Here is a 25623-nt window from a genome sequence, read left to right on the forward strand (position 1 = left end):
GAGCCGGCAAAGGCGACGCCCATCTGGGCCGCGGTGGGTTTCGTACTTTGCCTCTAGGACCACTGCTGTCGATCAGATCGTTTGTTAAATAGTGGAGATGATTTGAAACAACCTGCTTTCGCGAACTGGTCCTAGGTTTTTCCATCGACCTCCACAAAAGCACCGCAGTACAATTCTCTGGACTCCCTAGGTCGTTCTTGATCAGGAGGGGGGAAAAAAAAAAGCTCAACTTTAACATTTGGATAGTGTGACGAGTCCCTCGTTCTTCCTGCTACGGCCGGCCAGTGGGTGTGGCTGGGAGACTCATCAAGTGAACCATGTACACCCGTGCTTCCCTCTATAAAGCTTGGGCTTTGTTTGGCGTGGTGTGTTGCTTGCTCCTGGGTGCTTTGGTTTTGATTTTGGTCTTTGTTTATTTTGAGTTCCTTATTCATTTAAATGTGGTTCTGTCTGATGTTTGGTTATTGATGTGTCTGACAGAAATTGTGTTTGGTTTTGTTGATTTCTTGTTTCATATATTTTCTTATTTATGCTGATAAATCTCTTTTCGTTGCAACCTACCAAGCTGCCTATGTCCTCCGTTTCATTTGTCACGGCTTTGAGCCGGTCGTGACAATAGCGACCACGGGGTCATTTAGAAAACGGCCGTGGTCGAGTGCCCCCAAAAGCCTGTCGTCCCTGAAGGAAAACTCAGAACTTTGCGAAACCAGGCGAGCGCACGCAACACCCGATTCCATAAAAGGGGCGTGCAAACACACACGGAGCCACAGACAACGCTACGACTGTTAGAAACCACAGGTTCTCTCGGCACCACCTAATCTTCTTTCAACCAGTATGTCCAGGGGAGAGCGCGAACGCAGTCCCCCACTACCATAAATTATGCAGTCGAGATTCCCACATTTGGGGAATTCGCAGGGGTCAGCACAACCGGAGTGCAATGGCCGAGCCTCGCCCTGGGTGAACCACCTTCCTGATCATGGTGTCTCCCCTGCCAGGTAAGTATGAGTCCCCAGGCCTCCAGTCAGAGGCTACCCTATCCCTCTTTGCCGTCCTCATCAACGGTGACCCCCTCCCCCACCCCAAGCAAAGGAAGGGCGTGTCCCTTCCATTACTTGACTGCGATTTCCGTGACCATGCCTTCAAGCCGGCAAACTGCCAAGCACCTACAGGTGCTGGTCGTATGATTAGAATGTCATCAAAAAGTTGATTTCTTTCACTAATTCCTTTCAAAAAGTCAAACTTGTATATTATGTACATTGCACACAGACTGATATATTTCAAATGTTTATTTCTTTTAATTTTGATGATTATAACTGACAACTAAGGAAAATCCCAAATCCGGTATCTCAGCAAATTTAGAATATTACTTAAGACCAATACAAAGAAAGGATTTTTAGAAATCTTGGCCAACTGAAAACTATAAACATGAAAAGTATGAGCGTGTGCAGCACTCAATACTTAGTTGGGGCTCCTTTTGCCTGAATTACTGCAGCAATGCGGCGTGGCATGGAGTCGATCGGTCTGTGGCACTGCTCAGGTGTTATGAGAGCCCAGGTTGCTCTGATAGTGGCCTTCAGCTCTTCTTAATTGTTGGGTCTGGCATATGGCATCTTCCTCTTCACAATACCCCGTAGATTTTCTATGGGGTTAAGGTCAGGCGAGTTTGCTGGCCAATTAAGAACAGGGATACCATGGTCCTTAAACCGGGTACTGGTAGCTTTGGCACTGTGTGCAGGTGCCAAGTCCTGTTGGGAAATGAAATCTGCATCTCCATAAAGTTGGTCAGCAGCAGGAAGCATGAAGTGCTCTAAAACTTCCTGGTATACGGCTGCGTTGACCTTGGACCTCAGAAAACACAGTGGGCCAACACCAGCAGATGACATGGCACCCCAAACCATCACTGACTGTGGAAACTTTAGGCTGGCCCTCAAGCGACGTGGATTGTGTGCCTCTCCTCTCTTCCTCAAGACTCTGGGACCCCGATTTCCAAAGGAAATGCCAAATTGACTTTCATCAGAGAACGTAACTTTGGACCACTCAGCAGCAGTCCAGTCCTTTTTGTCGAGGCGCCTCTGACGCTGTCTGTTGTTCAAGAGTGGCTTGACACAAGGAACGAGACAGCTGAAAACCATGTCTTGCATACGTCTGTGCGTAGGGGTTCTTGAAGCACTGACTCCAGCTGCAGTCCACTCTTTGTGAATCTCCCCCACATTTTTGAATGGGTTCTGTTTCACAGTCCTCTCCAGGGTGCGGTTATCCCTATTGCTAGTACACTTTTTTTCTACCACATCTTTTCCTTCCCTTCGCCTCTCTATTAATGTGCTTGGACACAGAGCTCTGCGAACAGCCAGCCTCTTTTGCAATGACCTTTTGTGTCTTGGCCTCCTTGTGCAAGGTGTCAGTGGTCGTCTTTTGGACAACTGTCAAGTCAGCAGTCTTCCCCATGACTGTGTAGCCTACAGAACTAGACTGAGAGACCATTTAAAGGCCTTTGCAGGTGTTTTGAGTTAATTAGCTGATAAGAGTGTGTGGCACCAGGTGTCTTCAATATTGAACCTTTTCACAATATTCTAATTTTCTGAGATAGTGACTTTGGGATTTTCCATAGTTGTCAGCTATACTCATCAAAATGAAAAGAAATAAACATGTGAAACCTCTCAGTCTGTGTGTAATGAATGAATATGATATATACAAGTTTCACTTTTTGAAAGGAATTAGTGAAATAAATCAACTTTTTGATGACATTCTAATTATATGACCAGCACCTGTACACGAGCTGCGGTCCTTTAGACCAGTGGTTCCCATCAGTCAGGCGTGTTTGATTAGATGTCTCCCTGATCAAACACACCCGATCCAACTCATCAGCTCGTTGGTAAAGACTCCAAGACCTCAGACGGGCGCATCAGACAAGAGTGACATTCAAGACGTGCAGTGCTGGTTTGGGAACCGCTGCTTTGGAACAACGGCGACCGTTTCATAAGGGTGCGAGACGGTGCCACCCTGCCAGCCACCCCACCGCAGGTACATAGAGACTCCTTGTGAAGCTCCAGCGACATTCCCTCTGCTATTAACCACAACGATTTGCAGTCCCCCAAAAGGGGAAGCACACCGTTCCTGGAGACACTGCAATACCAGGTCGATGCGTGGAGTGGACGGAGCAAGCCCCGGTTCCGGCTCCATGAGCCAAAAATCCATTTAATATGTAGTCCCCAGATAGGAGACGTATCAGATATTAAACTGATAAGAACAGATACTACACTTGATCTTAGCCAAAAGGCCGAGAAGCGATGCCGTTGCCAAGCAGTGGGGGCAGAGCCGGCAAAGGCGACGCCCATCTGGGCCGCGGTGGGTTTCGTACTTTGCCTCTAGGACCACTGCTGTCGATCAGATCGTTTGTTAAATAGTGGAGATGATTTGAAACAACCTGCTTTCGCGAACTGGTCCTAGGTTTTTCCATCGACCTCCACAAAAGCACCGCAGTACAATTCTCTGGACTCCCTAGGTCGTTCTTGATCAGGAGGGGGGGGACAAAAAAGCTCAACTTTAACATTTGGATAGTGTGACGAGTCCCTCGTCCTTCCTGCTACGGCCGGCCAGTGGGTGTGGCTGGGAGACTCATCAAGTGAACCATGTACACCCGTGCTTCCCTCTATAAAGCTTGGGCTTTGTTTGGCGTGGTGTGTTGCTTGCTCCTGGGTGCTTTGGTTTTGATTTTGGTCTTTGTTTATTTTGAGTTCCTTATTCATTTAAATGTGGTTCTGTCTGATGTTTGGTTATTGATGTGTCTGACAGAAATTGTGTTTGGTTTTGTTGATTTCTTGTTTCATATATTTTCTTATTTATGCTGATAAATCTCTTTTCGTTGCAACCTACCAAGCTGCCTATGTCCTCCGTTTCATTTGTCACGGCTTTGAGCCGGTCGTGACAATAGCGACCACGGGGTCATTTAGAAAACGGCCATGGTCGAGTGCCCCCAAAAGCCTGTCGTCCCTGAAGGAAAACTCAGAACTTTGCGAAACCAGGCGAGCGCACGCAACACCCGATTCCATAAAAGGGGCGTGCAAACACACACGGAGCCACAGACAACGCTACGACTGTTAGAAACCACAGGTTCTCTCGGCACCACCTAATCTTCTTTCAACCAGTATGTCCAGGGGAGAGCGCGAACGCAGTCCCCCACTACCATAAATTATGCAGTCGAGATTCCCACATTTGGGGAATTCGCAGGGGTCAGCACAACCGGAGTGCAATGGCCGAGCCTCGCCCTGGGTGAACCACCTTCCTGATCATGGTGTCTCCCCTGCCAGGTAAGTATGAGTCCCCAGGCCTCCAGTCAGAGGCTACCCTATCCCTCTTTGCCGTCCTCATCAACGGTGACCCCCTCCCCCACCCCAAGCAAAGGAAGGGCGTGTCCCTTCCATTACTTGACTGCGATTTTCGTGACCATGCCTTCAAGCCGGCAAACTGCCAAGCACCTACAGGTGCTGGTCGTATGATTAGAATGTCATCAAAAAGTTGATTTCTTTCACTAATTCCTTTCAAAAAGTCAAACTTGTATATTATGTACATTGCACACAGACTGATATATTTCAAATGTTTATTTCTTTTAATTTTGATGATTATAACTGACAACTAAGGAAAATCCCAAATCCGGTATCTCAGCAAATTTAGAATATTACTTAAGACCAATACAAAGAAAGGATTTTTAGAAATCTTGGCCAACTGAAAACTATAAACATGAAAAGTATGAGCGTGTGCAGCACTCAATACTTAGTTGGGGCTCCTTTTGCCTGAATTACTGCAGCAATGCGGCGTGGCATGGAGTCGATCGGTCTGTGGCACTGCTCAGGTGTTATGAGAGCCCAGGTTGCTCTGATAGTGGCCTTCAGCTCTTCTTAATTGTTGGGTCTGGCATATGGCATCTTCCTCTTCACAATACCCCGTAGATTTTCTATGGGGTTAAGGTCAGGCGAGTTTGCTGGCCAATTAAGAACAGGGATACCATGGTCCTTAAACCGGGTACTGGTAGCTTTGGCACTGTGTGCAGGTGCCAAGTCCTGTTGGGAAATGAAATCTGCATCTCCATAAAGTTGGTCAGCAGCAGGAAGCATGAAGTGCTCTAAAACTTCCTGGTATACGGCTGCGTTGACCTTGGACCTCAGAAAACACAGTGGGCCAACACCAGCAGATGACATGGCACCCCAAACCATCACTGACTGTGGAAACTTTAGGCTGGCCCTCAAGCGACGTGGATTGTGTGCCTCTCCTCTCTTCCTCCAGACTCTGGGACCCCGATTTCCAAAGGAAATGCCAAATTGACTTTCATCAGAGAACGTAACTTTGGACCACTCAGCAGCAGTCCAGTCCTTTTTGTCGAGGCGCCTCTGACGCTGTCTGTTGTTCAAGAGTGGCTTGACACAAGGAACGAGACAGCTGAAAACCATGTCTTGCATACGTCTGTGCGTAGGGGTTCTTGAAGCACTGACTCCAGCTGCAGTCCACTCTTTGTGAATCTCCCCCACATTTTTGAATGGGTTCTGTTTCACAGTCCTCTCCAGGGTGCGGTTATCCCTATTGCTAGTACACTTTTTTTTCTACCACATCTTTTCCTTCCCTTCGCCTCTCTATTAATGTGCTTGGACACAGAGCTCTGCGAACAGCCAGCCTCTTTTGAAATGACCTTTTGTGTCTTGGCCTCCTTGTGCAAGGTGTCAGTGGTCGTCTTTTGGACAACTGTCAAGTCAGCAGTCTTCCCCATGACTGTGTAGCCTACAGAACTAGACTGAGAGACCATTTAAAGGCCTTTGCAGGTGTTTTGAGTTAATTAGCTGATAAGAGTGTGTGGCACCAGGTGTCTTCAATATTGAACCTTTTCACAATATTCTAATTTTCTGAGATAGTGACTTTGGGATTTTCCATAGTTGTCAGCTATACTCATCAAAATGAAAAGAAATAAACATGTGAAACCTCTCAGTCTGTGTGTAATGAATGAATATGATATATACAAGTTTCACTTTTTGAAAGGAATTAGTGAAATAAATCAACTTTTTGATGACATTCTAATTTTATGACCAGCACCTGTACACGAGCTGCGGTCCTTTAGACCAGTGGTTCCCATCAGTCAGGCGTGTTTGATTAGATGTCTCCCTGATCAAACACACCCGATCCAACTCATCAGCTCGTTGGTAAAGACTCCAAGACCTCAGACGGGCGCATCAGACAAGAGTGACATTCAAGACGTGCAGTGCTGGTTTGGGAACCGCTGCTTTGGAACAACGGCGACCGTTTCATAAGGGTGCGAGACGGTGCCACCCTGCCAGCCACCCCACCGCAGGTACATAGAGACTCCTTGTGAAGCTCCAGCGACATTCCCTCTGCTATTAACCACAACGATTTGCAGTCCCCCAAAAGGGGAAGCACACCGTTCCTGGAGACACTGCAATACCAGGTCGATGCGTGGAGTGGACGGAGCAAGCCCCGGTTCCGGCTCCATGAGCCAAAAATCCATTTAATATGTAGTCCCCAGATAGGGGACGTATCAGATATTAAACTGATAAGAACAGATTTTTTTTTTTTTTTTGAAAAGTTTTATTGTCACCATTTTCAATCTTTCACTTTTTCACACACATTTTCATTTTCGAGCACACATTTTTTTTTTTAAAACAAGCAATAATAAGTAACGTCAGCCATTGTGTTTTGTCTTGTTTGTTTCAAGTCCATTTTGTGTGTGTGTTAAAATGTGTGGGCATCTTAAAAGTAAAATACAAAATTTAAAACAAGCATCTCGTTCTTTTTTCTCTAATAAAATCCAATTTCATTTGATAAAACACAATAAAAACAACAATTAATAGCCTTTAAAAGTCCTATGTTGTGCAAAACCGGGGGTGAGTCCTTAGCAAATTAGTCTTCACCCCACTCTCCAGAACAGGCACGTGAGATGCCACTTCATGGGCTCAGCGGAGATCCCCTCTCCTCCGGCCCGCTGGCCCGCTGTTCCCGTAGCCAGATTGGTGAGGGTGCATCTACGGGCGGCCAGGGCTGTTGGCGGCCGGGACCCTCTCCGTGCGACCCCGGCCCCCCCGTCCGAATATCGTCGTCCGGTACCCCTGCAGCATTGATGTTACCTTTAGCTCGCATGCATGGAGGGTCACCGTAACGCCCTTCCCTACCAGCAGGTTTCTGGTGGCCCAGATGGCATCCTTGATGACATTGAGGGTGAGCCAGAGCGAGGTGAATTTCTGTGCCGTCAAGTCCTTCAAGCCCCGGCCCACCCCAAGGATGGCGAGCTGGTACCCGAACTGGGCCCCACCCGCTGGTAGGCACGGGAAATACAGGGGGCCGGTTTTGGCCCACAGGTCCCGCGCAGCGCCGCACTCCCAGAGCAGGTGGTGGACGGTCTCCGGGGAATTGCAGCCGGACCGAGGGCAGGTGGGGTTTTTGGCCATGCTTCTGGAGTGCATAACTGCCCTGACCGGGAGGATCTCATGAGCCACCATCCACGATAAGTCCTTGTGCCTGTTCTGGAGAGCGGGGTGAGCAGCGTTCCTCCAAACTTGTTTGGCCTCACGTAATGTGAGGCCTGGAACTGGACTCACCGGTTCCCGGTCCTGCACAAGAGAGACAAGATGCTTGTGATTAGTTAAAATGGTGACATCTTCACTTTCTAAAAAGTATTTCTTTAAAAACTTTTTTATAAAACTGTACTCTTTAGGCAAGTTAAAAGACACTGGGGTTTTCAAGTCCACTGGTAAAATTTTCAATGTTCTTAGGTAAGACCCCATCCAAAATCGCGCCATTGCAGCCGTCTTGTTTTCTTTGGATGGGGTCATGGCATAACTAATGTGCAGGGCGGTGAAGCGGCTGCCTAAAAACAGGTGGGGGTCTGGGAGGCCTTTTCCACCATTCTCCGGCCTTTTCTTCACGATCTCCCTCTTCAGGCGCTCCCACTTAGACCCCCACAGGAAATAAAACACCGCCCTCTCCAGCTCCGCAAGGAATCGCCGAGGGGGACTAAAAACAGAACAGACAAGTAAAATTAGAGGTAAAATCACAGATTTAAAAATTAAAACCTTGCCCTCAAACGTCAACTGTCTTAGTCCCCAAAACCCCAGTCTTTGCCTAACTTTCCCTAACATGTCAGTCCAGTTTCCCCGTCCTCCACCCTCGCTGTCAAATTTTACTCCTAAAACTTTAAAATCGTTGTCTTTAAAAGTCAAGTCGAGTTCACCTGTGTCTATGTCTCCCCACGGCCCGAAGAGCTGGGCCTCGGACTTGTTCCTGTTAAGCTTAGCGCCCGAGGCCCGACCGTACCAGTCAGTCAAGTCCAAAGCTCTTCGTATGGATAAAACGTCCGTGGCTAAAAGAGTTACGTCGTCCATGTATAAAACACAGGTCGCCGTCAGTCCACCCGTCCCAGGCACGTCCAGTCCTTTGATCCATTTATCCCTTCTCAAGATCTGTGCCAGTGGCTCAATACAAGCCACATACAAAAGAGGAGATAAAGGACATCCTTGACGGACACCACTGTGGATATTCACAGATTTGGAAAGATGCCCGTTTACAAGGATTTTGCTGACTGTTCCCTTGTACAGCAGTCCCACCCAGGCTATAAATCTCTCTGGAAACCCCATTTTTTGCAGTACCTGAAAAAGGTACTGGTGCGAGACTCGGTCAAATGCTTTTTCAAAGTCTAAATTTAGCACCACTAGCCGAATATTTCTGTCTCTCGCATAACAGATGGAGTCTCTAATCAACACTAGGCTGTCTGTTATCTTCCTCCCTGGTACGGCACAGGCTTGATCCGGGTGGATCACGTCTTCTAAAACAGTCGACATTCGTTTGGCTAAAATTTTACTAAAAAGTTTGCAGTCAACATTTAAAAGAGAAATAGGTCGCCAATTCTTTAAGTCAGTCTTGTCTCCTTTTTTTCCCAGAAGCGTCACTATCCCTATTCTAAAGCTGTCAGGGAGTCTGTCGAGTGTGTCAAACTCTTTAAAAACTGTGAGTAAGTCGTGTGCTAAAATATCCCAAAACGTCACATAAAACTCTAGGGGTAGTCCGTCTAGTCCTGGGGATTTTCCCCGCTTAAAACCTCTAAGAGCTTCTTGCATTTCTAAAATAGTAAAATCTTGGGATAAAAGCGTGTGTTGTCCCTCCAACTTTTTCTCTATAAAAGACAACACTTCTTTTAAAATCTCACTGTTTGTTCCCTTAATACTGTATAAGTCCTCATAAAATGTTTCTATTTCATTTAAAATTTCCTTTGTCGTGTTTGACTCCCTCCCTCCTGTTTTTAAAGTTGTGATTGCCCCTCCCCGCGTTATGACCTTTTTAAAAAAGTACCTGGTACATTTTTCACCTTCCTCAATATCTCTTTCTTTACTTCTTAAAATAATTCCTTTGTTTTTTATTGTAGAACAGGTTGACATTTCTCTTTTTACTTCTTTTATTTCTTCACTAAAATCAAAACCATTATTAAAAAGATTAAAATACCTCTGTAATCGCTTCTGCAGCCCCATCATGCGGTTTTCTTCCTTTTTCTTTTTTTCCTTCCCTATCTTACTAAAAAACTCTTTTGTCCGTCCTTTAACCATCTCCCACCATTGTGCTCGTGTCTCATAGAAGTCTTGGAGAGTTTGCCATTGGCTAAACTGCTCCCTGTATTTTCTAACTACCTCCTCATCCTCTAACAGGGAGCAGTTTAGCTTCCACAAACCTCCACCTACCGTCACACCAACAGGAAGTGATAGAGTGCAGGACAGCATGGAGTGATCTGAAAAAAAGAGGGGGGTTAATCTAGCATCGGTTGGCGGGAAGTCACGTGTAAAAACATAGTCTATTCGAGAGGCTCTGGTACCATCACCATTAAACCAGGTGTAGCCCGCCTCTCTTTGATGCATTGTTCTAAAACAGTCAACTAATTTAAAATCTTTGACTAAACCTTGTAATAAAACCGATGTCTTGTCCACCCTAAAATCCTCTGTTGCCCTTTTCCTGTCTTTCTGAGTTAAAACACAATTAAAATCCCCTGCCACAACTAAGGGGACTCTGCCTAGCATGTGGGGCTGCAAGTCTTCTAAAAGTTCATACCTCTCGTTTTTTTCTGTAAAACCATATACATTAAGAACATTAAAATCTCTACCTAAAAAAGTCAGTTTTGCAAGAGTTGCCCGCCCGTCTCTCACCACTGTGCTACCCTTCACCAAGATATGGGGGTTATTAATTAAAATTGCAACACCATCGTTCTTGTTAGAATTTGACCCACTCCAAATGGAAGGGCCTTGAGTCCACAACTCCTCCCACCTCCTGTAACTTGTTAAAAAAGGTAAAGCACATTCTTGTAATAAAACGACATCTGACTTAAAAGACTTTAAAAAGGATAAAATGCTCTGTGCTCGTAAGATGGACTTCACACTTCTCACATTGATAGTGGAGAAAGTGAGTGCCATGAGCAGAATTAAAAGGTATGAACTTATCTTTTGTCTTGAGATTAAAAGGGAAACAGAATTACAGAGGCAGACATTAAAAACGGATTAAAATCATGTGTTGAACTGTGTCACTAGCTCCTATCTTAACCCAGGGGGCCCGGGATCAGGAGGGCAAGTGCCTGATTCCTCAAGAGCCACAGAGGGAAACTCTTGTGACTCTTTCGGTGTCGATGTTCTTAGCTTTATGTGCAAAAAGGACACTTCATTGGGGGATTCTGAGGGCCACATACGATCCAGATCTTCCGAGGGGGAACTATCTGGATGATGCGTTACCCTCAGCTTTTTCTCCTTTTCAAATAATGGAGATCCCGCAGGCCTTTTCTGCACCTGAGCATTTGGGAGTGTACAATCAGTCTCACTCCCACTTGAAACAGTTTGGAGGGAGGAATCGGTCTCCTCCTCACTCTCTGTTTCTTGGACTTTTCTGTCAGGGGAGGAGGGGACTTCCTCTCCCACCATGTCTGACTTTGCCTCTTTGGCCGCCCCACTTCCTCCTTCCTGTCCAGTCCCTGAGGTTGGCTGGAAATTCAAATTTCCCGCCAAAACCTCAGGCCCCGCCTCCTTGTCTCTTTGTTCCTCCATTTCCTCTTTTTGTGGGGCGGCCATCTTGTTTCCTTTCAACTTGTTGGCAAAACTCTTAGGGCAGTCTCTGTAGAGATGGTTTGTTTCTCCACAAAGATTGCACCGTCTGCCATTGGTACAATCATCAAAACTGTGACCAATTTCTCTACACTTCCCACATACTAACTCTTGGCATGCTTCAGCGAGATGCCCAACTCTGCCACACTTCCTGCACAGTTTAGGCATTCCTTGATAATGTATGTAGCCTCTGTTCTCTCCAAGCACAATCATGGAAGGCAGATGTTTCAGGCCCTGGTAGCCCCCAGCGTCTTCCCATTGTTTAATGGGAATTCGCCAGGAGCATGTCCAGATGCCATCTTCATCTAACACTTTGACAGGCTGGCCTCGAACAGTGCAAAATCTACCCAACCAGACACAAATATCATCTCCAGTCACTGTTTCATTAAACATCCTGACAATCACAGTTTTAAGTGTGTTATCCGATAGTTTCTCCACAGTGAACATGGAGAACTGGGCTTTAACTGAATCAAACCTTTGCCAAAAGTCATTAAGAAGGGCAGCAGTTTTAAAACTTACATCAAATCCTTTGTTCTGAGGCAGAGTCATCAAACAATTTAAATCATCACATTTAAAAGCTAAGGTCTTTTGGATCAGCTTCCTGGAAAAGTCCATGCGGGACATTCCCAGGAGCTTCCCCTCAACCTCCCTAAATAAAAGCGAACGCTGTGGTGCCTCCGCACGCCGGCACGGGCAGCCGACATGATGGAGACACCAACAGCCTAAAAACCTTAAAACAACAATAAATACAACAATAAATAACCAAATAAATAACTAAAAGACCTTACCTTAAAACTTGTTGGAGCTTGAAGCAGCAGATTTCAATATACCTCTCAAAAGTTGTGCGACTCGGGATATAAAAGATCTCGAGCCAAGTAACCTCCAAGAGGCGATCGCAGTCTCAACCGTCCAACCAGACACTTGATCTTAGCCAAAAGGCCGAGAAGCGATGCCGTTGCCAAGCAGTGGGGGCAGACCCGGCAAAGGCGACGCCCATCTGGGCCGCGGTGGGTTTCGTACTTTGCCTCTAGGACCACTGCTGTCGATCAGATCGTTTGTTAAATAGTGGAGATGATTTGAAACAACCTGCTTTCGCGAACTGGTCCTAGGTTTTTCCATCGACCTCCACAAAAGCACCGCAGTACAATTCTCTGGACTCCCTAGGTCGTTCTTGATCAGGAGGGGGGGAAAAAAAAAGCTCAACTTTAACATTTGGATAGTGTGACGAGTCCCTCGTTCTTCCTGCTACGGCCGGCCAGTGGGTGTGGCTGGGAGACTCATCAAGTGAACCATGTACACCCGTGCTTCCCTCTATAAAGCTTGGGCTTTGTTTGGCGTGGTGTGTTGCTTGCTCCTGGGTGCTTTGGTTTTGATTTTGGTCTTTGTTTATTTTGAGTTCCTTATTCATTTAAATGTGGTTCTGTCTGATGTTTGGTTATTGATGTGTCTGACAGAAATTGTGTTTGGTTTTGTTGATTTCTTGTTTCATATATTTTCTTATTTATGCTGATAAATCTCTTTTCGTTGCAACCTACCAAGCTGCCTATGTCCTCCGTTTCATTTGTCACGGCTTTGAGCCGGTCGTGACAATAGCGACCACGGGGTCATTTAGAAAACGGCCGTGGTCGAGTGCCCCCAAAAGCCTGTCGTCCCTGAAGGAAAACTCAGAACTTTGCGAAACCAGGCGAGCGCACGCAACACCCGATTCCATAAAAGGGGCGTGCAAACACACACGGAGCCACAGACAACGCTACGACTGTTAGAAACCACAGGTTCTCTCGGCACCACCTAATCTTCTTTCAACCAGTATGTCCAGGGGAGAGCGCGAACGCAGTCCCCCACTACCATAAATTATGCAGTCGAGATTCCCACATTTGGGGAATTCGCAGGGGTCAGCACAACCAGAGTGCAATGGCCGAGCCTCGCCCTGGGTGAACCACCTTCCTGATCATGGTGTCTCCCCTGCCAGGTAAGTATGAGTCCCCAGGCCTCCAGTCAGAGGCTACCCTATCCCTCTTTGCCGTCCTCATCAACGGTGACCCCCTCCCCCACCCCAAGCAAAGGAAGGGCGTGTCCCTTCCATTACTTGACTGCGATTTCCGTGACCATGCCTTCAAGCCGGCAAACTGCCAAGCACCTACAGGTGCTGGTCGTATGATTAGAATGTCATCAAAAAGTTGATTTCTTTCACTAATTCCTTTCAAAAAGTCAAACTTGTATATTATGTACATTGCACACAGACTGATATATTTCAAATGTTTATTTCTTTTAATTTTGATGATTATAACTGACAACTAAGGAAAATCCCAAATCCGGTATCTCAGCAAATTTAGAATATTACTTAAGACCAATACAAAGAAAGGATTTTTAGAAATCTTGGCCAACTGAAAACTATAAACATGAAAAGTATGAGCGTGTGCAGCACTCAATACTTAGTTGGGGCTCCTTTTGCCTGAATTACTGCAGCAATGCGGCGTGGCATGGAGTCGATCGGTCTGTGGCACTGCTCAGGTGTTATGAGAGCCCAGGTTGCTCTGATAGTGGCCTTCAGCTCTTCTTAATTGTTGGGTCTGGCATATGGCATCTTCCTCTTCACAATACCCCGTAGATTTTCTATGGGGTTAAGGTCAGGCGAGTTTGCTGGCCAATTAAGAACAGGGATACCATGGTCCTTAAACCGGGTACTGGTAGCTTTGGCACTGTGTGCAGGTGCCAAGTCCTGTTGGGAAATGAAATCTGCATCTCCATAAAGTTGGTCAGCAGCAGGAAGCATGAAGTGCTCTAAAACTTCCTGGTATACGGCTGCGTTGACCTTGGACCTCAGAAAACACAGTGGGCCAACACCAGCAGATGACATGGCACCCCAAACCATCACTGACTGTGGAAACTTTAGGCTGGCCCTCAAGCGACGTGGATTGTGTGCCTCTCCTCTCTTCCTCCAGACTCTGGGACCCCGATTTCCAAAGGAAATGCCAAATTGACTTTCATCAGAGAACGTAACTTTGGACCACTCAGCAGCAGTCCAGTCCTTTTTGTCGAGGCGCCTCTGACGCTGTCTGTTGTTCAAGAGTGGCTTGACACAAGGAACGAGACAGCTGAAAACCATGTCTTGCATACGTCTGTGCGTAGGGGTTCTTGAAGCACTGACTCCAGCTGCAGTCCACTCTTTGTGAATCTCCCCCACATTTTTGAATGGGTTCTGTTTCACAGTCCTCTCCAGGGTGCGGTTATCCCTATTGCTAGTACACTTTTTTTTCTACCACATCTTTTCCTTCCCTTCGCCTCTCTATTAATGTGCTTGGACACAGAGCTCTGCGAACAGCCAGCCTCTTTTGCAATGACCTTTTGTGTCTTGGCCTCCTTGTGCAAGGTGTCAGTGGTCGTCTTTTGGACAACTGTCAAGTCAGCAGTCTTCCCCATGACTGTGTAGCCTACAGAACTAGACTGAGAGACCATTTAAAGGCCTTTGCAGGTGTTTTGAGTTAATTAGCTGATAAGAGTGTGTGGCACCAGGTGTCTTCAATATTGAACCTTTTCACAATATTCTAATTTTCTGAGATAGTGACTTTGGGATTTTCCATAGTTGTCAGCTATACTCATCAAAATGAAAAGAAATAAACATGTGAAACCTCTCAGTCTGTGTGTAATGAATGAATATGATATATACAAGTTTCACTTTTTGAAAGGAATTAGTGAAATAAATCAACTTTTTGATGACATTCTAATTATATGACCAGCACCTGTACACGAGCTGCGGTCCTTTAGACCAGTGGTTCCCATCAGTCAGGCGTGTTTGATTAGATGTCTCCCTGATCAAACACACCCGATCCAACTCATCAGCTCGTTGGTAAAGACTCCAAGACCTCAGACGGGCGCATCAGACAAGAGTGACATTCAAGACGTGCAGTGCTGGTTTGGGAACCGCTGCTTTGGAACAACGGCGACCGTTTCATAAGGGTGCGAGACGGTGCCACCCTGCCAGCCACCCCACCGCAGGTACATAGAGACTCCTTGTGAAGCTCCAGCGACATTCCCTCTGCTATTAACCACAACGATTTGCAGTCCCCCAAAAGGGGAAGCACACCGTTCCTGGAGACACTGCAATACCAGGTCGATGCGTGGAGTGGACGGAGCAAGCCCCGGTTCCGGCTCCATGAGCCAAAAATCCATTTAATATGTAGTCCCCAGATAGGGGACGTATCAGATATTAAACTGATAAGAACAGATACTACACTTGATCTTAGCCAAAAGGCCGAGAAGCGATGCCGTTGCCAAGCAGTGGGGGCAGACCCGGCAAAGGCGACGCCCATCTGGGCCGCGGTGGGTTTCGTACTTTGCCTCTAGGACCACTGCTGTCGATCAGATCGTTTGTTAAATAGTGGAGATGATTTGAAACAACCTGCTTTCGCGAACTGGTCCTAGGTTTTTCCATCGACCTCCACAAAAGCACCGCAGTACAATTCTCTGGACTCCCTAGGTCGTTCTTGATCAGGAGGGGGAAAAAAAAAAAGCTCAACTTTAACATTTGGATAGTGTGACGAGTCCCTCGTTCTTCCTGCTACGGCCGGCCAGTGGGTGTGGCTGGGAGACTCATCAAGTGAACCATGTACACCCGTGCTTCCCTCTATAAAGCTTGGGCTTTGTTTGGCGTGGTGTGTTGCTTGCTCCTGGGTGCTTTGGTTTTGATTTTGGTCTTTGTTTATTTTGAGTTCCTTATTCATTTAAATGTGGTTCTGTCTGATGTTTGGTTATTGATGTGTCTGACAGAAATTGTGTTTGGTTTTGTTGATTTCTTGTTTCATATATTTTCTTATTTATGCTGATAAATCTCTTTTCGTTGCAACCTACCAAGCTGCCTATGTCCTCCGTTTCATTTGTCACGGCTTTGAGCCGGTCGTGACAATAGCGACCACGGGGTCATTTAGAAAACGGCCGTGGTCGAGTGCCCCCAAAAGCCTGTCGTCCCTGAAGGAAAACTCAGAACTTTGCGAAACCAGGCGAGCGCACGCAACACCCGATTCCATAAAAGGGGCGTGCAAACACACACGGAGCCACAGACAACGCTACGACTGTTAGAAACCACAGGTTCTCTCGGCACCACCTAATCTTCTTTCAACCAGTATGTCCAGGGGAGAGCGCGAACGCAGTCCCCCACTACCATAAATTATGCAGTCGAGATTCCCACATATGGGGAATTCGCAGGGGTCAGCACAACCAGAGTGCAATGGCCGAGCCTCGCCCTGGGTGAACCACCTTCCTGATCATGGTGTCTCCCGTGCCAGGTAAGTATGAGTCCCCAGGCCTCCAGTCAGAGGCTACCCTATCCCTCTTTGCCGTCCTCATCAACGGTGACCCCCCTCCCCCACCCCAAGCAAAGGAAGGGCGTGTCCCTTCCATTACTTGACTGCGATTTCCGTGACCATGCCTTCAAGCCGGCAAACTGCCAAGCACCTACAGGTGCTGGTCGTATGATTAGAATGTCATCAAAAAGTTGATTTCTTTCACTAATTCCTTTCAAAAAGTCAAACTTGTATATTATGTACATTGCACACAGACTGATATATTTCAAATGTTTATTTCTTTTAATTTTGATGATTATAACTGACAACTAAGGAAAATCCCAAATCCGGTATCTCAGCAAATTTAGAATATTACTTAAGACCAATACAAAGAAAGGATTTTTAGAAATCTTGGCCAACTGAAAACTATAAACATGAAAAGTATGAGCGTGTGCAGCACTCAATACTTAGTTGGGGCTCCTTTTGCCTGAATTACTGCAGCAATGCGGCGTGGCATGGAGTCGATCGGTCTGTGGCACTGCTCAGGTGTTATGAGAGCCCAGGTTGCTCTGATAGTGGCCTTCAGCTCTTCTTAATTGTTGGGTCTGGCATATGGCATCTTCCTCTTCACAATACCCCGTAGATTTTCTATGGGGTTAAGGTCAGGCGAGTTTGCTGGCCAATTAAGAACAGGGATACCATGGTCCTTAAACCGGGTACTGGTAGCTTTGGCACTGTGTGCAGGTGCCAAGTCCTGTTGGGAAATGAAATCTGCATCTCCATAAAGTTGGTCAGCAGCAGGAAGCATGAAGTGCTCTAAAACTTCCTGGTATACGGCTGCGTTGACCTTGGACCTCAGAAAACACAGTGGGCCAACACCAGCAGATGACATGGCACCCCAAACCATCACTGACTGTGGAAACTTTAGGCTGGCCCTCAAGCGACGTGGATTGTGTGCCTCTCCTCTCTTCCTCCAGACTCTGGGACCCCGATTTCCAAAGGAAATGCCAAATTGACTTTCATCAGAGAACGTAACTTTGGACCACTCAGCAGCAGTCCAGTCCTTTTTGTCGAGGCGCCTCTGACGCTGTCTGTTGTTCAAGAGTGGCTTGACACAAGGAACGAGACAGCTGAAAACCATGTCTTGCATACGTCTGTGCGTAGGGGTTCTTGAAGCACTGACTCCAGCTGCAGTCCACTCTTTGTGAATCTCCCCCACATTTTTGAATGGGTTCTGTTTCACAGTCCTCTCCAGGGTGCGGTTATCCCTATTGCTAGTACACTTTTTTTTCTACCACATCTTTTCCTTCCCTTCGCCTCTCTATTAATGTGCTTGGACACAGAGCTCTGCGAACAGCCAGCCTCTTTTGCAATGACCTTTTGTGTCTTGGCCTCCTTGTGCAAGGTGTCAGTGGTCGTCTTTTGGACAACTGTCAAATCAGCAGTCTTCCCCATGACTGTGTAGCCTACAGAACTAGACTGAGAGACCATTTAAAGGCCTTTGCAGGTGTTTTGAGTTAATTAGCTGATAAGAGTGTGTGGCACCAGGTGTCTTCAATATTGAACCTTTTCACAATATTCTAATTTTCTGAGATAGTGACTTTGGGATTTTCCATAGTTGTCAGCTATACTCATCAAAATGAAAAGAAATAAACATGTGAAACCTCTCAGTCTGTGTGTAATGAATGAATATGATATATACAAGTTTCACTTTTTGAAAGGAATTAGTGAAATAAATCAACTTTTTGATGACATTCTAATTATATGACCAGCACCTGTACACGAGCTGCGGTCCTTTAGACCAGTGGTTCCCATCAGTCAGGCGTGTTTGATTAGATGTCTCCCTGATCAAACACACCCGATCCAACTCATCAGCTCGTTGGTAAAGACTCCAAGACCTCAGACGGGCGCATCAGACAAGAGTGACATTCAAGACGTGCAGTGCTGGTTTGGGAACCGCTGCTTTGGAACAACGGCGACCGTTTCATAAGGGTGCGAGACGGTGCCACCCTGCCAGCCACCCCACCGCAGGTACATAGAGACTCCTTGTGAAGCTCCAGCGACATTCCCTCTGCTATTAACCACAACGATTTGCAGTCCCCCAAAAGGGGAAGCACACCGTTCCTGGAGACACTGCAATACCAGGTCGATGCGTGGAGTGGACGGAGCAAGCCCCGGTTCCGGCTCCATGAGCCAAAAATCCATTTAATATGTAGTCCCCAGATAGGGGACGTATCAGATATTAAACTGATAAGAACAGATACTACACTTGATCTTAGCCAAAAGGCCGAGAAGCGATGCCGTTGCCAAGCAGTGGGGGCAGACCCGGCAAAGGCGACGCCCATCTGGGCCGCGGTGGGTTTCGTACTTTGCCTCTAGGACCACTGCTGTCGATCAGATCGTTTGTTAAATAGTGGAGATGATTTGAAACAACCTGCTTTCGCGAACTGGTCCTAGGTTTTTCCATCGACCTCCACAAAAGCACCGCAGTACAATTCTCTGGACTCCCTAGGTCGTTCTTGATCAGGAGGGGGGGAAAAAAAAAAAGCTCAACTTTAACATTTGGATAGTGTGACGAGTCCCTCGTTCTTCCTGCTACGGCCGGCCAGTGGGTGTGGCTGGGAGACTCATCAAGTGAACCATGTACACCCGTGCTTCCCTCTATAAAGCTTGGGCTTTGTTTGGCGTGGTGTGTTGCTTGCTCCTGGGTGCTTTGGTTTTGATTTTGGTCTTTGTTTATTTTGAGTTCCTTATTCATTTAAATGTGGTTCTGTCTGATGTTTGGTTATTGATGTGTCTGACAGAAATTGTGTTTGGTTTTGTTGATTTCTTGTTTCATATATTTTCTTATTTATGCTGATAAATCTCTTTTCGTTGCAACCTACCAAGCTGCCTATGTCCTCCGTTTCATTTGTCACGGCTTTGAGCCGGTCGTGACAATAGCGACCACGGGGTCATTTAGAAAACGGCCGTGGTCGAGTGCCCCCAAAAGCCTGTCGTCCCTGAAGGAAAACTCAGAACTTTGCGAAACCAGGCGAGCGCACGCAACACCCGATTCCATAAAAGGGGCGTGCAAACACACACGGAGCCACAGACAACGCTACGACTGTTAGAAACCACAGGTTCTCTCGGCACCACCTAATCTTCTTTCAACCAGTATGTCCAGGGGAGAGCGCGAACGCAGTCCCCCACTACCATAAATTATGCAGTCGAGATTCCCACATTTGGGGAATTCACAGGGGTCAGCACAACCAGAGTGCAATGGCCGAGCCTCGCCCTGGGTGAACCACCTTCCTGATCATGGTGTCTCCCCTGCCAGGTAAGTATGAGTCCCCAGGCCTCCAGTCAGAGGCTACCCTATCCCTCTTTGCCGTCCTCATCAACGGTGACCCCCCTCCCCCACCCCAAGCAAAGGAAGGGCGTGTCCCTTCCATTACTTGACTGCGATTTCCGTGACCATGCCTTCAAGCCGGCAAACTGCCAAGCACCTACAGGTGCTGGTCGTATGATTAGAATGTCATCAAAAAGTTGATTTCTTTCACTAATTCCTTTCAAAAAGTCAAACTTGTATATTATGTACATTGCACACAGACTGATATATTTCAAATGTTTATTTCTTTTAATTTTGATGATTATAACTGACAACTAAGGAAAATCCCAAATCCGGTATCTCAGCAAATTTAGAATATTACTTAAGACCAATACAAAGAAAGGATTTTTAGAAATCTTGGCCAACTGAAAACTATAAACATGAAAAGTATGAGCGTGTGCAGCACTCAATACTTAGTTGGGGCTCCTTTTGCCTGAATTACTGCAGCAATGCGGCGTGGCATGGAGTCGATCGGTCTGTGGCACTGCTCAGGTGTTATGAGAGCCCAGGTTGCTCTGATAGTGGCCTTCAGCTCTTCTTAATTGTTGGGTCTGGCATATGGCATCTTCCTCTTCACAATACCCCGTAGATTTTCTATGGGGTTAAGGTCAGGCGAGTTTGCTGGCCAATTAAGAACAGGGATACCATGGTCCTTAAACCGGGTACTGGTAGCTTTGGCACTGTGTGCAGGTGCCAAGTCCTGTTGGGAAATGAAATCTGCATCTCCATAAAGTTGGTCAGCAGCAGGAAGCATGAAGTGCTCTAAAACTTCCTGGTATACGGCTGCGTTGACCTTGGACCTCAGAAAACACAGTGGGCCAACACCAGCAGATGACATGGCACCCCAAACCATCACTGACTGTGGAAACTTTAGGCTGGCCCTCAAGCGACGTGGATTGTGTGCCTCTCCTCTCTTCCTCCAGACTCTGGGACCCCGATTTCCAAAGGAAATGCCAAATTGACTTTCATCAGAGAACGTAACTTTGGACCACTCAGCAGCAGTCCAGTCCTTTTTGTCGAGGCGCCTCTGACGCTGTCTGTTGTTCAAGAGTGGCTTGACACAAGGAACGAGACAGCTGAAAACCATGTCTTGCATACGTCTGTGCGTAGGGGTTCTTGAAGCACTGACTCCAGCTGCAGTCCACTCTTTGTGAATCTCCCCCACATTTTTGAATGGGTTCTGTTTCACAGTCCTCTCCAGGGTGCGGTTATCCCTATTGCTAGTACACTTTTTTTCTACCACATCTTTTCCTTCCCTTCGCCTCTCTATTAATGTGCTTGGACACAGAGCTCTGCGAACAGCCAGCCTCTTTTGCAATGACCTTTTGTGTCTTGGCCTCCTTGTGCAAGGTGTCAGTGGTCGTCTTTTGGACAACTGTCAAGTCAGCAGTCTTCCCCATGACTGTGTAGCCTACAGAACTAGACTGAGAGACCATTTAAAGGCCTTTGCAGGTGTTTTGAGTTAATTAGCTGATAAGAGTGTGTGGCACCAGGTGTCTTCAATATTGAACCTTTTCACAATATTCTAATTTTCTGAGATAGTGACTTTGGGATTTTCCATAGTTGTCAGCTATACTCATCAAAATGAAAAGAAATAAACATGTGAAACCTCTCAGTCTGTGTGTAATGAATGAATATGATATATACAAGTTTCACTTTTTGAAAGGAATTAGTGAAATAAATCAACTTTTTGATGACATTCTAATTATATGACCAGCACCTGTACACGAGCTGCGGTCCTTTAGACCAGTGGTTCCCATCAGTCAGGCGTGTTTGATTAGATGTCTCCCTGATCAAACACACCCGATCCAACTCATCAGCTCGTTGGTAAAGACTCCAAGACCTCAGACGGGCGCATCAGACAAGAGTGACATTCAAGACGTGCAGTGCTGGTTTGGGAACCGCTGCTTTGGAACAACGGCGACCGTTTCATAAGGGTGCGAGACGGTGCCACCCTGCCAGCCACCCCACCGCAGGTACATAGAGACTCCTTGTGAAGCTCCAGCGACATTCCCTCTGCTATTAACCACAACGATTTGCAGTCCCCCAAAAGGGGAAGCACACCGTTCCTGGAGACACTGCAATACCAGGTCGATGCGTGGAGTGGACGGAGCAAGCCCCGGTTCCGGCTCCATGAGCCAAAAATCCATTTAATATGTAGTCCCCAGATAGGGGACGTATCAGATATTAAACTGATAAGAACAGATTTTTTTTTTTTTTTTCGAAAAGTTTTATTGTCACATTTTCATTCATTTTTTCATGCCACACATTTTAAAACATACTCAGTTCCACAAATTAAAACGGAGGTGACACAATTCTGGTTAAAATCAGTTATTGTTGTGTGTCGTGTAAAGGTCCATGTATGTAAATCAGTGTGGTGTTAAAAGCAGGGCAGATGACTGAAAATAAAAATAAAAATAAAATAAATGAATAAATAGTCGAGATAAGAGACAATAAAACATTTCAACTAAAACATCATCTGTTGTACAGGATCGAGGGTGAGTCCTTATCAAGAATTTCCATTCACTCCAGGTCTCCAGAACAGGCCCAAGACTCCCCGCTTCCGGGGCCCAGCGGAAATCCCCTCTCCTCCGGCCCGCTGGCCCGCTGTTCCCGTAGCCGGTGTGGTGAGGGTGCATCTACGGGCGGCCAAGGTCGGTGGCGGCCGGGACCTTCTCGTGCGACCCCGGCCCCCCCATCCGAATAACGACGTGCGGCCCACCCTGCAGCATAGATCTTATCCTCTGCTCGCACGCGTGGAGGGGGGCCGTCACGCGTTTCCCCACCAGCAGGTTTCTGGTTGCCCAGATGGCATCCTTGATCACGTTTAGGGTGAGCCAGAGCGAGGTAAAATCTTGCGGTGTCAAGTCCTTCAAGCCCTGACCCACCCCCAGGATGGCGAGCTTGTAATCCACCTGGGCCCCACCCGCTGGCAGGCACGGGAAAAACAGGGGGCCGGTCTTGGCCCACAGGTCCCGCGCAGCGCCGCACTCCCAGAGCAGATGATGGACGGTCTCCGGGGAACCACATCCGGACCGTGGGCAGGTAGAGTTTTTGGCCATGCCTCTGGAGTGCATAACCGCCCTGACCGGGAGGATCTCGTGGGCCACCATCCACGCCAAGTCTTTGTGCCTGTTCTGGAGAGCTGGGTGGGCAACGTTCCGCCAAACTTGTCTGGCCTCACTTAACGTGAGGCCTGGGATTGGACTCACCGTTTCTCGATCCTGCACAAGAGAGATCAAAGACTTGTGATTAGTTAAAATGGTGGCATCCTTTCCTTCCAATGAGTGTTTCTTTAAAAAGGTCTTAATAAAACTGTACTCTTTTGGCATATTAAAAGACACTGGACTTTTAAGATCAATTGGTAAAACTCTCAACGCTCTTAGGTAAGACCCCATCCAGAAACGAGCCATAGCCGCTGTCTTGTTCTCTCTGGATGAGGTCAATGCATATTGGACATGGAGGGCGGCAAAGCGGCTTCCTAAAAACAAGTGGGGGTCTGGGAGGCCTTTCCCGCCATTCTCTTTTCTTTTTTTAACGACCTCCCTCTTCAGTCGTTCCCACTTGGACCCCCACAGGAAATAAAATACCGCCCTCTCCAGGTTGGCCAGGAATCTTCTTGGGGGACTAAAAACAGAACAGACAAGTAAAATTAGGGGTAAAATCACTGCTTTAAAAATTAAAATCTTTCCTTCAATCGTCATTTGTCTTAGTCCCCAAAACCCCAGTCTTTGCCTAACTTTCCCTAAGATGTCAGTCCAGTTCCCCCGTCCTCCACCCTCTTTGTCAAACTTTACACCTAAAACTGTCAGGTCATTGTCTTTAAAATCCAAATCCAGTCCACCTGTGTCCACGTTTCCCCACGGCCCGAAGAGCTGGGCCTCGGACTTACTCCTATTGAGCTTGGCGCCCGAGGCCCGACCGTACCAGTCAGTCAAGTCCAATGCTCTTCGTACCGATAAAAGGTCAGTCGCTAAAAGGGTTACGTCGTCCATATATAAAACACAGGTCGCTGTCAGTCCACCAGTCCCTGGGATGTCCAGTCCTTTAATCCATTTATCCCTTCTCAAGATTTGTGCCAGTGGCTCAATGCAGGCCACATACAGTAGGGGAGATAAAGGACACCCCTGACGGACGCCGCTGTGAATGTTTACAGCTTTGGATAGATGCCCATTAACTGCAAATTTACTGACTAGGCTGTTGTAAAGCAGTCCCACCCAAGCTATAAACCTCCCTGGGAACCCCATTTTTTCCAGTACCTTAAAAAGGAACTGGTGCGAGATGCGGTCAAAAGCTTTTTCAAAATCTAAATTTAGGACTACTAGCCGAATATTTCTGTCTCTCGCGTAACAGATGGCGTCTCTAATCAGCACCAGGCTGTCTGTGATCTTCCTACCGGGCACAGCGCATGCTTGATCCAGGTGGATTACGTCCTCTAGAACAGTCGACATGCGTGTGGCTAAAATCTTACTAAAAAGTTTACAGTCAAAATTTAAAAGCGTGATTGGTCGCCAGTTCTTCAAGTCAGTCCTGTCTCCTTTTTTGTATAATAATGAAACTATCCCTACTCTAAAGCTGTCCGGAAGTCTGTCGAGAGTCTCAAATTCTTTAAAAACTGTCAGTAGGTCATGTGCTAAAATGTCCCAGAAAGTCAAGTAAAACTCCAAGGGAAGTCCATCCATTCCTGGGGACTTCCCTTTTTAAAACCTTTGAGGGATTCTTTTAATTCTAAAAGAGTAAAATCCTGGGCTAAAAGCACGTTTGGACTCTTTATCTTTTTATCTAAAAAATCTAAAACTTCCTTTAAGATGCCGTCGTGTGCTTCTTTTGGACTATATAAATTACTATAAAAATGTTCTATTTCACCTAAAATTTCCTCCATGTTTTTTGCCTCCCTCCCTCCAAAAGTTTTTAAAATGGTTATTGACCCTCCCCGTGAAATAGTCTTTTTAAAAAAATATCGTGTACACTTTTCTCCTTCTTCTATCTCTTTTTCTTTGCATCTTAAAATGACTCCCTTACTTTGAGCTTCGGATAAAACTGACATTTCTTTCTTTACTTCCTTTATTTCCTCTTTAAAATCCAATCCATTATTTAAAAGGTTAAAATATCTCTGCAGTCTTTTTTGCAGCCCCATCATGCATCTTTTTTCTTTGTTCTTTTTCTCTTTACCTATTTTTCTAAAAAAATGTCCTGTCTTTTGTTTCACCATCTCCCACCACTGTGCCCGTGAGTCGTAAAAGTCCTGGAGAGTCTGCCATTGGCACTTCTTCATCCTCTAATAGGGAGCAGTTCAGCTTCCACAGCCCTCCCCCTACTGTCACACCCGTGGGTAGTGAAAGGGTGCAGGAGAGCATCATGTGATCAGTGAAGAAAAGGGGGGTCAATGTTGCATCGGTTGGCGGGCAGTCTCTTGTAAAAATATAGTCAATTCGAGAGGCTCTGGCGCCATCACCACTGAACCAGGTGAAGCCCTCCTCTCTCTGATGCATTGTTTTAAAACAGTCGACTAACTTAAAATCTTTGACTAATTTCTTTAATAAAACTGATGTCTTGTCAACCTTAAAATCATCTCCTACCCTTTTTCTATCTTTTTTTGTTAAAACACAATTAAAATCCCCTGCAACCACTAGGGGAGCCCTACCTAACATGTGGGGCTGCAAATCTTCTAAAAGCTCGTATCTCTCATTTTTTCCTGTAAAACCATACATATTTAAAACATTAAAATCCTTACCTAAAAAAGTCAGATTAACTAAAATTGCCCGCCCATCCCTCACCACAGTGCTGCCCTTCACCAAGATATTGGGATTATTAATTAAAAAGGCAACACCGTCATTTTTGTTAAAAT

The 25623-nt window shown here is 46.5% G+C and overlaps 8 non-coding genes and 2 pseudogenes across 8 annotated transcripts; all 10 read right to left on the bottom strand.

Annotated features, from left to right (window-relative positions):
- Positions 1-839: 839 nt before the first annotated feature.
- On the bottom strand, positions 840-1003 carry LOC137009977 (U1 spliceosomal RNA). Its single transcript, XR_010893062.1, has one exon. It is a non-coding gene; the product is annotated as a U1 spliceosomal RNA (small nuclear RNA).
- A 2095-nt stretch (positions 1004-3098) lies between these two features.
- On the bottom strand, positions 3099-3289 carry LOC137010200 (U2 spliceosomal RNA). The gene has a single exon (XR_010893273.1). It is a non-coding gene; the product is annotated as a U2 spliceosomal RNA (small nuclear RNA).
- An 862-nt stretch (positions 3290-4151) lies between these two features.
- On the bottom strand, positions 4152-4315 carry LOC137009978 (U1 spliceosomal RNA). Its single transcript, XR_010893063.1, has one exon. It is a non-coding gene; the product is annotated as a U1 spliceosomal RNA (small nuclear RNA).
- Positions 4316-6411: 2096 nt separating this feature from the next.
- LOC137010217 (U2 spliceosomal RNA) lies at positions 6412-6590 on the bottom strand (annotated as a pseudogene).
- A 6349-nt stretch (positions 6591-12939) lies between these two features.
- Positions 12940-13103, bottom strand: LOC137010030 (U1 spliceosomal RNA). The gene has a single exon (XR_010893110.1). It is a non-coding gene; the product is annotated as a U1 spliceosomal RNA (small nuclear RNA).
- Positions 13104-15199: 2096 nt separating this feature from the next.
- LOC137010154 (U2 spliceosomal RNA) lies at positions 15200-15390 on the bottom strand. The gene has a single exon (XR_010893227.1). It is a non-coding gene; the product is annotated as a U2 spliceosomal RNA (small nuclear RNA).
- Positions 15391-16252: 862 nt separating this feature from the next.
- Positions 16253-16416, bottom strand: LOC137010058 (U1 spliceosomal RNA). Its single transcript, XR_010893137.1, has one exon. It is a non-coding gene; the product is annotated as a U1 spliceosomal RNA (small nuclear RNA).
- Positions 16417-18513: 2097 nt separating this feature from the next.
- Positions 18514-18704, bottom strand: LOC137010155 (U2 spliceosomal RNA). Its single transcript, XR_010893228.1, has one exon. It is a non-coding gene; the product is annotated as a U2 spliceosomal RNA (small nuclear RNA).
- An 864-nt stretch (positions 18705-19568) lies between these two features.
- Positions 19569-19732, bottom strand: LOC137010040 (U1 spliceosomal RNA). Its single transcript, XR_010893119.1, has one exon. It is a non-coding gene; the product is annotated as a U1 spliceosomal RNA (small nuclear RNA).
- A 2096-nt stretch (positions 19733-21828) lies between these two features.
- On the bottom strand, positions 21829-22008 carry LOC137010228 (U2 spliceosomal RNA; annotated as a pseudogene).
- Positions 22009-25623: the final 3615 nt, after the last annotated feature.

This window comes from Chanodichthys erythropterus, chromosome 20 (genome assembly GCF_024489055.1).
Source record: "Chanodichthys erythropterus isolate Z2021 chromosome 20, ASM2448905v1, whole genome shotgun sequence".
In the NCBI taxonomy this organism is placed as follows: Eukaryota; Metazoa; Chordata; class Actinopteri; order Cypriniformes; family Xenocyprididae; genus Chanodichthys; species Chanodichthys erythropterus.